This window comes from Lissotriton helveticus, chromosome 6 (assembly GCF_964261635.1).
Source record: "Lissotriton helveticus chromosome 6, aLisHel1.1, whole genome shotgun sequence".
Taxonomy (NCBI): domain Eukaryota; kingdom Metazoa; phylum Chordata; class Amphibia; order Caudata; family Salamandridae; genus Lissotriton; species Lissotriton helveticus.
In genome coordinates this window covers 940719234-940733703 of record NC_136067.1, presented here as the reverse complement: position 1 = coordinate 940733703, position 14470 = coordinate 940719234, and the positions used below count along the sequence as shown (strand labels likewise).

Sequence of the window (14470 nt, the reverse complement as noted above, 5' to 3'; positions counted from 1 at the left end):
AAACAACAACAGGAGAGTGATGTCTCAAATATTACCTACATCAGAAGTTTAGGGATATGAGTCAGAATGGAATATTGGCCATCTACATGGCCTTTACATCTTAGCTGATGAATCTAGAACAGATTGTGGAATTGACTTAGGTGAAGTTGGTGTCAAGGATATCGCAGGAGATACATTTAATGTCAAGAAGTGGAGAGAGTATCCTAGCAGTAAGGTTGGAGGCCTCTGTGTATTGGTTGCTGGTGGTGACAGCTAGTTTGCCACTCTTTATGAGCCTTGAAGCCCTGGATTCGTAAAGATGATAGAGGAGCAGAGTACCACATTAGGAGAAGAGATAGGGGCTACCCTTTACTATACCTAGAACCTAGGGCATATGCTAGACAAACAACAACAGTTCCATGTATTAAGAAATGTGTTCTTTGACAGATTTCAACAAAAAGCAATAGAGGATCATTTTGAAAATTTCAAAACACAATTAATGAAGCAGAAACATGGATAAACAAGTATCCCAAATATTTACTACTACACAAAAAGTACTCTGTGTACACGAGCGTTCACACAGTGATAAATGACAAACAAATAATGATGTGAGTACACAAATAAAATTATCAAAGTAACCCAAGGAGTAAACAATTAATGTTTATTAATGTCCATTCAATTATCAGCCCATCAATACATACAATCTTATAGGTTCAATTTGCCCTCCATGTCAATGATATTTCGACCCTAGCCTTGTTATGGGTCATCACCAGGCGTGTTAAAATTCATATGGAGCAGCAAGCCATGTACTAGCAAAAAATGATAAGTAAAGTATTGAGAGGGTATCATGCAATTAGGCGTCTCCAAGATGTATTTATTGGAAGAAGGAATAAACTCGCCTACACAATGATTCTGGTACAGACATTTGATTCTACAAATGAACCTGAAAAAAACCCAGTAAGAAATTAATTAGAAAACTGTAAACCCATCATCAGGAAATGTGGTACCATTAAGAAAAATACCTTAAGGCATTTGTAAACATTCCCTTTTGTGTTCAGGGTACATTGTGCATTATTAGGAAGGGCTCACATTACTGTGTGTAAAATGCAGTAGAAGTGTGAGCCTCACAGCTGTATATTGTACATCACAATAGGGCATTGTCACAATTTACATGAGGGTACGGGTGTCATTACTCGTAATATTTGGTGTTTAATACCGGGGTGGAAAATACCAGGACACAAGTAGGTGCAGAGCACCATTAATTAAGATTCAAGGAGACAATACCACCGAAGTAGAGTCACGGTTCAGAAAGGGAATGCCACACACCAATCATTGAGATGGATGGGATGATATATTCAGCAAGTAATTACGCAGATCACAGAGGAATGCATTATTTCTGGGTGAAATTCTAACTGAAAAAGGAGCAAGAGAGAGGCTCTGGGTTTAAGGTCTTCCAACAGAGTAGGCTAAGGGACTGACTTCTTCCCTGTTATGTACATTACTCCAATTATCCTTTCTCATCACAGTACTTACTAATTGAAGAGTGTCCACCTTCTCCCAAACACAACAAGACTGAGCAAACGTGAAAACTGAATCTTCCACTCCCTGTCTGTCCTTCCTGTAAGAACTCTGCTCTCAAGAGGATCATATAGGAGACATAGACCCCCATATCTACATGTATCCCCAAACATAAAGGATTGAGGTTGTGATCGTAGAACAGAGGGTGGGCCATATGTTCTGGGAGGAGGAAGAGTCCCAGTAATGTCTTAATTCTTCCTTGTACCAGATTTTACTAACTGAGCATGTACCAGAGCAGTAATATCACAAAACGATCATTGAAATACCATATGTAGGAACTGGGTTCGCCAGTTCCCTGCGGGGTAGCTTGACTCAAGCAGGTAGGCACCCGAAAGCTTAGGTGTTAAGTGACTACACAGCACACGCATCCCCTGAGACAAGAAATGCATGCAATAACGGAGACCACACCAGAAGGTTTGATTCAAATAAATACGTTTTATCTAAAAATCAAGATCTGGGCAGTTGAAATTCACCGTAGAAGAAACTCATTACTTTCCCTTAAAACGTGTATCTTTCATTTCTTAGTTATAAATACATAGATGAATAAATATTAAATATTAAATGACTGTAGGCCTGGCTTCAGCCTTGTTCTTCATCAGCACCTGCAAGGAATTCCTAAAAGAAAGACATTTAAATAGCATTGCATACTTTAACAGTAAACATTCCCTTAAGGATCACACCACATCACATTTCATTTAGCAGTAATGAATCATTTAACAGGCCGGAGTGAGATTTCATGAGCACCCAGGCGACACCTCCTTAAGCCAGAGAGCTAGTATCTCCAAAGGAAGAGTCAGCATTACATAAGTTCTGAGAACAACTTGCAGATGGCTAGAATACACATTTCCTTGGGCAGTGTTACACAGTTTGCCAGGCAAAGATGAACAGTTCCCCCAGTATGGACAGCCCCTCAATTAGTCAGGCCGAATGGTAGTCGGTAAGAACTATTCCCTTCTAGGGGCCAACCGTCACTGGAGGATCTTGCCCATACTCTTGGGGGATCTCTGTAATTAATCAGGGCCAACGGGGCCCAACAACAGTGCTCCCCGGGGGAGGGGTGAACTCGGGGCCTCCTGTGGCCTTCCGCCCTCCTCCCCGGGGTTACCTGGGTTCTTCGGCCCACTCCGGGCCCTTGCGGCGTTGTCAGGAGAGGCGGGAGGACTCGGCTCCTTCGGAAGCCCTCCGGCGCGTCTTGTGGTGGGGGGCTCAGCTGGGCTTCCCGGGCCCCTCACCATTGGTTCTGCTGGCTCAAGGGGGGTGCGATACGCGCGGAGGGGCTCTGGCTCTCCTCGGCCCCCTCCGCGATGGATCGTGGCTTGAGTCGGGCCTTGGCCGGGGACGGTCCAATCAACTGGCGGGATATGGGGCATGACTCGGCGGGCCAGTCACTGAGGAGACGGGGCGCGGCCTGTGACGCGGACGGGCACCCCCGTCACGTGGTGCGGCCTTAGGCGGCGTCAGGCCCTCACAAGATCTAGCGTGGCCTACTTTGAATTCCGGCGGCCCGCTCCTATGACCGGGGCTGCCGCGCAGGCACTACGAGCAGCCTGGCTCACCCAGGGGAAGCACCCCGGTCGCGACGGCGACGGGGAGGCTCTAGTGCCCTACCAGGCCCCGGGGATGACAGCGACCTGCTCCTTTCTCTCGTCACAGGGCTGCGGCGGTGAGTTCTTGACTGGGGCCCCGCGGGGATAGCAGTGCTTCCCTGAACAGCCGGTTACAGCGCTTCGAGGCAGACTTGACAGCAGCGCTCGGGAACAGCCCCAGTCCCTGGAATCACAGCGCTTCTTACGGGGGAAATTACCACAGCGCCTCGCTCCCACAGGCAGTTCAGTAAGCCCAGGGAGCTAATGGGGGACAACCAGACCAGGTCAGTCAGGGGGGCATAGGCAGGACAGCGCAGGGATCCAGGCGAGGCAGGAGCAACACAATCCGATACTTGGTTAGCGCAGGTGGGTTCTGCTTGGCGCTTGATGGTTCTGGCGCTCTTGGTAGGTGGTTTCTTGAAGAGGGGGGGTTGAGTTGAAGGCTTTCCTCAGCAGCTCACTTCAGATGGTCCCTGGGTTCCCCTCCCGCCGGGCCAGATCAGTGGGCTAGTTCAGTGTTCCTCACACAGCTTGGTGGGCAGCACCTAAACCCTGTCAACCCCAGTGGTATAGGTTCATGATTAGGCCCTACCGCCTAAGTCTCCTGCGAAGGGTACCCCAGGTAAGTGATGCCCCAACTGCCCCAACTGACTAGAAAGTTTCCCTCCCTTTTCTTTTATAGCGTCAGTTGGCAGTTGGCAGTGGCAGTTGGTGTCCACTCCCCTATTCTGGAAGGTTCCAGGAGCTTCCTCACTCTAGCTATGGGAAGGCTGACAGGCTGGTATTGCAACAATGTTTAAGGGTTCCAGCCAGCTCCTGGCTATTAGAGTGCGCCTATAACGACCACGCTGCAGTAGCAGGGGTCAGTGGCAGCCATCTTAGGGGAAGTGAGCACCTGCACCTTAGAATTGGGAAGGTGCCCAGAGACCTAAGGCCAACAAAAAATAGGTGGGAAAAATGAGGCAAAAGCGGAAAAAAATGGGGAAGACCACCCTAGGGCTGACAGGTCTAACACCATAGTTAGTGTCAGAAGAGACATGCATGCTAAAGACAATGAATAAAGAAACACCTAGATAGAAAACTTACCTTGTCTGGACTGAACCAATGAACCACCAGCCCCAGCTTCTAAACTGGAAAACAAGAACCCAGAGCAGGGAAACAGCGTTTACAACGCTGTCGGAACAACGCAGTGCCATTACAATGCAGGTCCTACAACGAACGCGTTGTTACCACGCATTCCACTACAACACATTCCATTACAACGCAAGTCATACAACAATTTGCTTTAGGGAACTCATTGTTGGATTTTAAATCAAACTCCTTCCCTACTGTTGCACAGCCTTGGATTGGAATAGTAAAATATACCATTCCAAACTCCAGCGCTTCCCCAAAGCAAGTTGTTTCAATGACTTGCGTTGTAATGGAACGCGTGGTAACAACACGTTTGTTGTATTGCCCGCATTGTAAAGGCATGTGTTGTAAACACATGCATGAATACGTCATACATCCCCCAGAGCAACCTGGCCAGACCTTGGGACTGAATGGATGCTCCTCAGGGGTCAAGAAAGATTATAACAAAAAAAATATAGGCTCAACACCCTAGTACTTAGCTATAGGTAGGTAATGGAAACATGGTCAGCCAAGATCATCCAAACAAGGCCAAAACCACCAGCAATATGATGCCAGTTTTAGAGCATGACCAGAAAACATGGGTCAAGGAGTCGAAGACCTACCAATGGAACGTCTCATAGCTTAGGAGTGGATCATCCCCAGGAAGGCAGAACTAAGGAAGTGATGTACAAATCAACCATTCAAACGCTTCAATTACCCTGCAAAGATACAACCAACCTAAAGTCAACATTGGTTGTCTTCACTCTTCTCAGGAGAACACTTAAAAGGAATAAAGAAACAAGACTATTGCTAGATTGAAAATAGAACAATATGATGAAAACCAAACAACTCCTGAACCTTTTAGTACATGAGACCCTAATTGACAAGTTCTGCATAAAAAAACACTTGAGACAATGCAATAAAAACAGATAAAAATCATATGAGCTGATTTGTATTGTAAGAGAAAAACATGAGAGTTAAAGGGGAAAACCAGGAACTTGATACTAAAATTTAACCCACAAGATCCACTGTAGTATAGGGAGAAGTAAGACTCCAAACAGCACAATTATTAATCCTACTGATATTCAAAATGCAGAGAGTTTTACGTCCCAATCAGCCAATCTGACTTGGAACCCATACCTCAAATCCTCAGAATCAGCAAGGAGCACAACATGGGATCCAAGTACTTAATTCTAAAAACTCAGTTTACCAACTCCACAGGCAGCATTCTGGCCATGGTCTAAAACCTTACACTTCTATCCAACAGGGAGAAGAGAAAGAAGACAAACAACCAAACTCCAATAAGCTTAATACCAGTAGAGAACCTAAGAGGAGACTACAGCAACCAGATCCCAATACGCACATTCCCAACTCAACTAGGGGGCCATCACAGAAGCAATAAGGCTTGACCAACTTTATTAAATGGCTAGCAATAAAGAGGAAACCAATGTAACCAAGTTTAAACATTTGTAGCACTAAACCCAGCAATTAGTAGAAGAGGAGATCAGTTTGGACAAGAATCAGTCAGCAGGAATTAGCAAGAACTAACAGAAGCCAAAGTGACTGCAACCCATCATTTCACCTTCATTGCCAAGGATGAAGAAACAGGAATAGCCAAAAAAAGTGGCTGTGTTCTAAACTTGCAAGCTCAAAAAGGAGAATAAGAGGGAACCAGGATGACCAAGGATTTAAAGTCATCAGGAATCACACAGAGAATCAGCACCATTTACTATGTCCAGTAGGAAACATCAGTGGACAGCAAGCGGGTTCTGAAAACATCAGTCCCCAGCAAGGAGTAAAAGAAGGAACATAATTGATCAGTGATTGATCCTAAAACCTCCCACCTCAACAGAGACTACTGACTGCAGATGCTATACAAGAAAATGTAGTCTTCTATGTGCTAAAAGAGACCCACTTCCAACCTCAAACTAAGGAAAAATTTGCTAAACCTAGGCCTAATCCACAAGTTTCAGTAACTAAAAGTATGCCAGTCCCAGCCTCAACCCCAGCAGGGGCATAAGAGTAAGTCTGCTAGACCAAGGGTTACTGTGCACACGTCAGAAACTAAGTAACTCAGTTGCAATCTCATGTCCACGCCTGCTGAACCAAGGATGATTCTGCACACTGCAGAAGCTGAAATTAAGCTGGTTCCAACCTCATGCCAACAGCAGCATGGGAGGGAGGGGATCCTTTTAGACCAAAGATTAATCGGCACGCTGCAGAAGCTAAAAATAACCCATTTCCAACCTCAAGCACAGCAAAGGGCATAAGTGTGAACCTGCTAGACCATGGCTTAATTTGCTAACTGCAATCGTTCGAAGCAATCCTGTTCCAACATCAAGCCCAAGCCCTGCAGGGCCATAAGAGGGACTTTGATACACAAAGCATTAATTCAGATTCCCATCTCACCGGGGAGTATTCACAGAACTGAACTGAAGGGGCTATAGACCCACTACATCTTCCATGCCCCAAAGAAAGTGCTTAGGAGAGACAAAACCTCCCTCTCAAGCAAAGCAGAGGTCATAAGAAGGAACCAATGTCACTAAAAATGAAACCATAAATTTCAGGTTTGACATACAAACAAATGACTATGAATTATCTCTCCATCAACCATGCCTAGCAAGAAGTAAAAGTAGAAAGTTAAATGGCCACATTCTACCACCTTGAGCCCCAATCCCAGCCGGTAGTATAAGAGGGAATGTGCTTTTCCACGAGTTAATCCACAACTCCAAACTCAACAAGGCGCACTCTCAGAGACCAAAGAGACTACTGACTAACCCAGATTGAGGATTAATCCAGATGTTCCATACCCAGCAAAGAGTACTCAAAGAAACCAGAGCAAGCCAAAATGCCCCCAGTCTACTACTGCATTTGAGGGATTTCCAGATATAGGAACCCCCCAGACCAGCCTGGAATGTAAAAGCGGGGAGAGGGGTGAAGACCTGAAGAGTCACCCCTCCCTGCTCACTGCACAGTCATGCCGGCTCCTAGGGGAATTAGAAGCAATTCCACAGGGACCTTTGCAGTCAGAAGGCATAGGCAGCAGGAGAGGAGGCAGAAGGAGCAGCAGTCCTCAGATTCTAACAAATATAGAAATAAAACATGGAAAATAAAACAATGATAGGCAATTCAATTTGGCCCAGCCATGTTCAAGCAGTGTCTGCAGAAACAGACACAAAAAATAGGAAGCTCTGGAGGTCTCTGTATCCTTTCTTTTCCTCATGAAAGAAGATACCTGAAGGAAGGGATGAAAGGGAGTAGAAGGAGGCCAGTTTCCAGTTTGACCTTTGTCAAATAGTGTATGGAAGCCATGGGACACACCTCAATTAGTAAGTAGTGGGATGAGGAAGGACTGAGGAGGTAATGGTTATATAATTTTCATGCTTTTCACCATGCAGACAAAGGCGGTGCAATTGTCGTTTGGGACACCGCCGACTACACCACCGAAGTCATGAGGCAACTGAACGACCCAGTCTGCCATCGTAAAACTGGAAAGGACCCGACAGTGGAACTACAGAACCAGCTATTTCCTTTATTAAGGGAAGCTTTCGAACAAGGTTTTTTGGGGGCTAAAGAATTGGAGTACCTACAAAATAAACATCCCAAAGTACCTATGTTTTACATATTGCCCAAGGTGCATAAAGATCAAACCAAGCCCCCTGGAAGACATATCGTAGCTGGATGTGACTCTCTATGAGAGCCAATTGCCGAATACTTTGATTGCTTCCTGGAGCAATTCATGGACCGCGTGATTTCGTATCTACAGGATACCACAGATTTCATCAACAAATTGGAAATGGTTGAATTCAATAAAGGGAAGGACATGTTGGTCACACTAGATATGACGTCCTTATATACCCAAATACCCCAGGATGAAGCAGTGGCAGTGCTGACACATTTCCTGGATTCGAGACCAAGGCCAGTTCGAGTGCCCACTAAATTTTTAGTGGATCTAGCATCTTTTGCATTAAAAAAGAACTACTTCTGCTTCAGGAAAGACTTCTATCTACAAGTGAAAGGAGTAGCGATGGGATGCCCTTTTGCCCCTGAGCTGGCAGTTTTATTTATGTCTTTGTATGAAGACACTTATGTCCATAACAACAACCCATTTGGAGAACATATTGGAACGTGGCTACGTTTCATAGACGACGCGTTTATGATCTGGACAGGAGGAGAAGAAAAGCTTATACTATTTTTCAATTGGTTGAATGAGAGAACACCGGACATTCAATTCAGCATATCCCATTCGAATAATAGAATAGCATTTTTGGATGTAGAAGTGTTTCCATCTGCGGGCCGACTAGCGACAACTTTATTCATTAAACCAACGGACCGCAATAAGGCTTTGCTGTTCTCCAGCAACCATCCGAGGAGCTTAAAAGAAAACCTGCCGTACGGCCAATTTCTATGCGTGCGGAGAAATTGTTCATCCAACGAAGACAACAAGTTTCATGCTGAAAATTTAGTGTCCAAACTATGCGACCGTGGATACCCAAGAAAGTTAGTACGGAACTGTATGAAATGAGCCAGGTGGACCCCCAGAGAAAGCTTACTTGAGCGCAAAAACAAACCCCAGTTAAAACGCCAAGTATGTGTGACAACTTATTGTCCTAATGCCAACAAATTGAAAAAGATAATCGGACAAAACTGGCACTTGGTCAAAAACTTGGATGAAAGCTTAAAAGAGCCGCCTTTTTTTGCGTTTAAAAAGGAAAATAGCATCGCCAACCATTTGGTGAGAGCTGCGACCGCGAGAGAATCACAACCCTCAATAAGACAAATATTGGGCTTAGCCCCCATTGTAGGGCATCACAAATGTGGCCCTTGCCTCTGTTGTGACATTACCATAGAGGGTTCTTTATTCCAACATAATGGCATTTCGTGGAAACACGACACATTCAGTAATTGTAAATCCAAGTACGTAGTCTATGGAATATTGTGCCCATGCGGACTTTTATACATTGGGAAGACCAACCAAGAGATCCGCCAGAGAATCTCCCAACACAAGTCTAGAATAAAAAACAAAGTTGAAACAGCACCATTAGTTAACCACTGGAACAGACTTAAACATCAAATAAGTGATTTGAAATGGACCATTATTTCAAAAGTTGAAAAAGATCCACGCGGTGGAGATTGGGACTCTAAACTATCCAAGAGAGAGGCATTCCTTATCGTCAAGTTCGATAAGGCCGTAACCGGATTGAATGAATTGTCTGAAATCTATAAACTTTAATCATTCTTCTTCCTTCATGATTCTTCAGTTGATTCACTTGTTTTAATCATTTTATTTCCACACCCGTGTATGTGAATGTCAATTTTTGATTCATGCCATGCACACCACGGGCACTCCGTTTTACATATGTGGCTTGCTATTATAATCAATTCATCCTTTTTGATATGTGCTACACTGCATTTTGCATTAGTTGCCAGGCACCCTTATTTGCCTAAGGCAACGCCTCTGCCGGCCCCTCTGGTCCGACCCAGGTTCCCTCTGCGGGGCGTTCTTTCACCCGCGGCAGACTTTTAAACCGCAGGATTCCCATTCCAACAGCTGACTCCGACTGCGCATGCGCGAGTGATTAGTACCCGCTGAACGCCACAACGAGAGACCTGTATTACACCAGCCTCGGTAAGCTCTGCTTCTTTGCCAACGCCGACGCTTGTTTCTAAACAGAAATGACTCTTGCGGCTGTCATCTGCTAGGAATGACTAATTCCTACTGTCATTACAGTTTGGCTTGTGAACGACTCGTCCGCTCTTTCACGCTGATTTCATACGGCGCTTCCGCAGTATCGTTCCCCAGCACGGACCCCAGGTAAGAAAGCATTTTATGCATAAGCGCCTCGGAGCCCGTTGATGTCTCCACTATATTCTAAAATCTTGGGTACTAAAAAAGCGCTCTGCCCCCCAGGTTCTGCGCAAGAAACCAGACACTCTTCATTCAGCCACCGAGGACACGCCACCTCTGGCTATAGGTAAATCCTCCCACTTGATATTTGAGAGCACTGTCTAGATAGGCTGAACGGAGTATTTTAGTTATGTTTACACTGGTTTTTCTTTCTTTCTGTTTTTTCTTTCCTACTCTTGCAGGAATCTCGAGCAGTACCACTGCTCCTGTATATTTCACTGAATAGGGTAAGCTGTGTGTGTTTTGGGTGTAGTAGTTAGTGTTCTTGTATTGACATGACTCTAAACATAGGTTTTCTTTTTCTTTTTTTCAGAAAAACACTGGCCCTGAGGAGAATCCTCTGTGAACAATAGGGATTCGAAACACGTAGGCCGTTGTTCTGGTCTGCTTTTGTTACCCTTGTGCTGATTGATGTTGCACTTGGTTTACTTTACACTACCGTTGTAGAATATATGGTTTTGAAAAAATCGACCGTCAAGAACCAATAGGAGTGTATTGTTTTAGAAAATTATGATTTTGATTATTTCCTGAATATAGAGCAGACCCATCACTCCTCACACTGGTGCACTGAATTCACCAGTTTGTGCGGAGTATTGTGTATGAATGTGTGAATGCTAGTGGTGTGACTGTGACATGTCTGAGTAGTGATGAGAGTGATGGTATGGCTGTGATTCCATTCTTTTTGTGTCCTTCTTTCAATTTTTGTAGCAATTTGTTAATGAATTGAGGTACTAAATTTAACATTTTGTGTCTCCTAAATTGTTTTCAATAAATAGCTATTAAATAGCACCACCCAGTGTTGAATTATATGTTTGTTCTGGATGATACATGGTCATTTGAATTATAATATCAGTATTGGCATCTCTTTTTTGTTATGTTGCACCATGCAGGGCATTACATCACATCACAACTTTAAGTCACACTTCTTTCCTAAACAGTAGGGACTCGGCCAGCAAAAGATTTTAGGAGGTATCACATGACCATAGCAAGGCAGACAGCTGTGCACTTTGTTAGACCAAATTTCCCCATCTTGTCAGGTCGGCCATTAGCACCAGCCAGGGTGAAAGAGGTGCCTACCAAGATAGTTGCCCATCTCTCAACTCTCAGATCACATTGATGGGTGGATGGTGCAGAGGGCCAAGACAGCTAACTGCTCCAGGAACCCTTCGGAACTTTAGAAAGGGGTTTTACATGTTTACGTTTTAGTGTATTGGTGGCAAACATTGACATATCTTTCATAGCACTGCAAAGGATCATTGGCACACTCAATATCAAAGGGATCTCTTCTGATATGTTTCTTATTATCTTGTTCATTGATACATGTATGCTATACATGAGCTCTCACACCCAAAATGTTTTTTAATAGAATAAAATGACCATATTTATAATTTTGTTTTAATGAACCCGAGCACATTTTCACTTCTCATCTACATAGGCTTTGCACACCACACTGAAAATCATTCCATGACAACACTTTATATAAAGAGATTGTGCTTTCAGCTAATTTGTGATTACCATCTCTTGGCGTAATTGCCGCAAGGCGTAAATGTTTTTTCCGCTGCTTTGACAGATACAGCCCCAAAAGATGTTACACATACAGATAGCCACCAAAAACGGAAAAGTTAGCAAAACTACTTTTTTTAATTTAAATGTTAATATCAAGATGAATAAAGCAAGTCTCCATGTTACAGTATTTCATATTTTTACAAGGACTTGAAGGAGATCCCTCGACATCCAGCCGAACAATTATATTTCCTTTGTAACCCTTCAGATATCATCTACCCATTTCTCTGTCGCAGCATCACAGACTGTAAGAGGGTGCTATATATCTCTTTGACATTTTTTTCCAAGCTCAGCGGTTCTTTGATATCAGAAAAATACACTTAAATATTTAAATATTCACTGCGCACAGTCTTTGCTTTAGGAACAACCATCTGCAAAGAACAGTGATTGCTCGGATTTAAAATTTGCCTAAATCAATCCGTCGGGACAATCCTTCCCATACAATCTTCCCGTTTAGCCATCTCGCCTACACACAGAGAAAGGCTCAACAAAACAGAGAAAAGCAAAACGTTCCAGCTTAACATTTTTGGCTCATATTTGATCACTAATGCGGGGTGCTGCTTCCTAAGGAAACGTGTTGTTTATCTGATTTGCCTACTGATTTGTTTTCCTTATTTTAATCAATAATATGATTTTCAGTATTAGGTTTTGCGTGAACACAAGAAAAGATAACAAACTGACAGAAAACAGAAGAAAAACATGATTTCATATTCTATCATTAAAGCATATTTTGTAAAAGATTATGAAACATTTAAAAGAGCACTGTTTCAAAACAGATCTTAAGCCTAAAATTCCAAATGAATAAGTGAAACATTATCTATCTATCTATCTATCTATCTATCTATCTATCTATCTATCTATCTATCTATCTATCTATCTATCTATCTATCTATCTATCTATCTATCTATCTATCTATCTATCTATCTATCTATCTATCTATCTATCTGTCTGTCTGTCTGTCTGTCTGTCTGTCTGTCTGTCTGTCTGGCTAGGTAGCTTTCTAAATACAGACGTAGGAAGAAAATCACTATGGTAACTGCCCCCGCAAACAAGTTTGAACGTTTGAACCTAGTGAATAAAAGTACACCAAGGGCCATTTATTAAAGGCTTGCATCACTTTCGCAGCACAGAGCGGGGTGCTTGTGTGATGCAACCCTTAAGTGTGATTTATTGAACCACATTGCCTGACCCTGAGTGGCTTGATAAATCCAGAGTAACGCATCAGTGCAAATCGCGGCGTTGCGTTACTCTGCCCCCACTGACGTAACGAAAATTGAGGGGGCCTCACTGCAAGGTATGTAGAGGGGCCCCCTCCGGGCTCAATTCGGAGCTCTCCGGACAGAGTGCAGTGCCAGGGGGCCACCTGGAGCTTCGGGCCCCCCCGCACCGCGTGGGCTGCGGGGGCCTGTGTTACGTCCCTGTCTGCCCCAGGGAGGCTTTCCATGGGTGGGTGTTTCCACACAACATCCATGGATTTTGATGCATTCGCAGATTTACCATAAGTGGTAGACCTGGAAATGCATTTAAACTGCTTTGCCTCCCCAGGTGAGGCGTAACAAGGAGAAATATGTTTATATCTCATTGTTTTCTCCTCTTTCGACATGTGCTGGATTCTGCAGCACACATAAAAAGAGGAAGATGCCTTAGGGGATTGTTTTTGTGCAGAAAGGTGCCCTTTCCTGCACAAAAACAATCCTGTTTACAACACAGGCACCCTTGCACCATGGTGCAAGAGTGTCTGCATTGGCGCTAGGCAGCACATTGTGCACCAGTGCTGGGAAATGGTAGGAATGCACAGTATTATGTTAAATACAGCGCATTCCTGCCCCTCCCCTGTCATGAAACGCAGCAAGGTGGCTTCCTGTGCTGAACCGCATACTGATAAATATGCCCCAGATTTCACAGGCACATAGTGTTTATTTCCATTCAATACCTTTCATAGGTTTGCTGTATTTTTTCTTTCAGCCGTTAATGGGTTATTAAGCAAAAAACTAGTGCCTGGTGCAGTACAGACATAGGGGATGCATTGAATTGGCGCTTGACTGTTTTGACTGTAATCCTCAATGTTTTGGAACAGTACTGGTCACATTCATTGAACAATAAATACATCAGAAAAGTTGGAGCCCATTACATTTATGCACATTTTATTTATTTATTTATTTAAAAGGTTTTATATAGCGCTACTGGACCCAGGAGTATCAGAGCGCTTTACCGACAGATAAGAAGAATACATATCTAGAACACATAATAAACATAAGGACAAATAAACATCTAGAGCAAAATAGAACACAGTTACAGAATGAATAAAAACGGGCATGGGATCAAACATTTCAGTTAGAAGAGGAGATTGAGGAAAGGGAGTAAATTAGAGGTAGGTCAGGGGGATGAGGGTGGATAGAAAGATAGGAGAGAAAAGGGTAGAGTGAGAAGGAGGGGAGGTAGTATGAAAAGAAGAGAGACGGGGTGGGTTGAGGAGAATGAAATGAGGACTGCATCATTATAGGGACTATTAGGTGCCCCAATATTTGTTTCGAAGAAGCACCTTGAGTCTTTTTTTGAAGAGAGGGTAGGAGGGGTTGCAGCGAAGATCTTTGGGGAGCGAGTTCCAAATCGTAGGGGCATTACCAGAGAATTCACGTGATTGTGTCTTTAAACAGTTGAGTCTCGGGGGATGAGGACGAGGGCGTTGGTGCTTCTCAAGGACCAGGAGCACCCAGCTTTTTGTAGTTTGTCAGAGAGGTAAGA

At 43.9% G+C, this 14470-nt stretch overlaps 1 long non-coding RNA gene across 1 annotated transcript; it reads left to right on the top strand.

The window, feature by feature from the left end:
• Positions 1 to 9782: 9782 nt before the first annotated feature.
• On the top strand, positions 9783 to 10242 carry LOC144761604 (uncharacterized). The gene is made up of 3 exons (XR_013595805.1): positions 9783 to 9882; positions 9985 to 10068; positions 10165 to 10242. It is a non-coding gene; the product is annotated as an uncharacterized LOC144761604 (long non-coding RNA).
• Positions 10243 to 14470: the final 4228 nt, after the last annotated feature.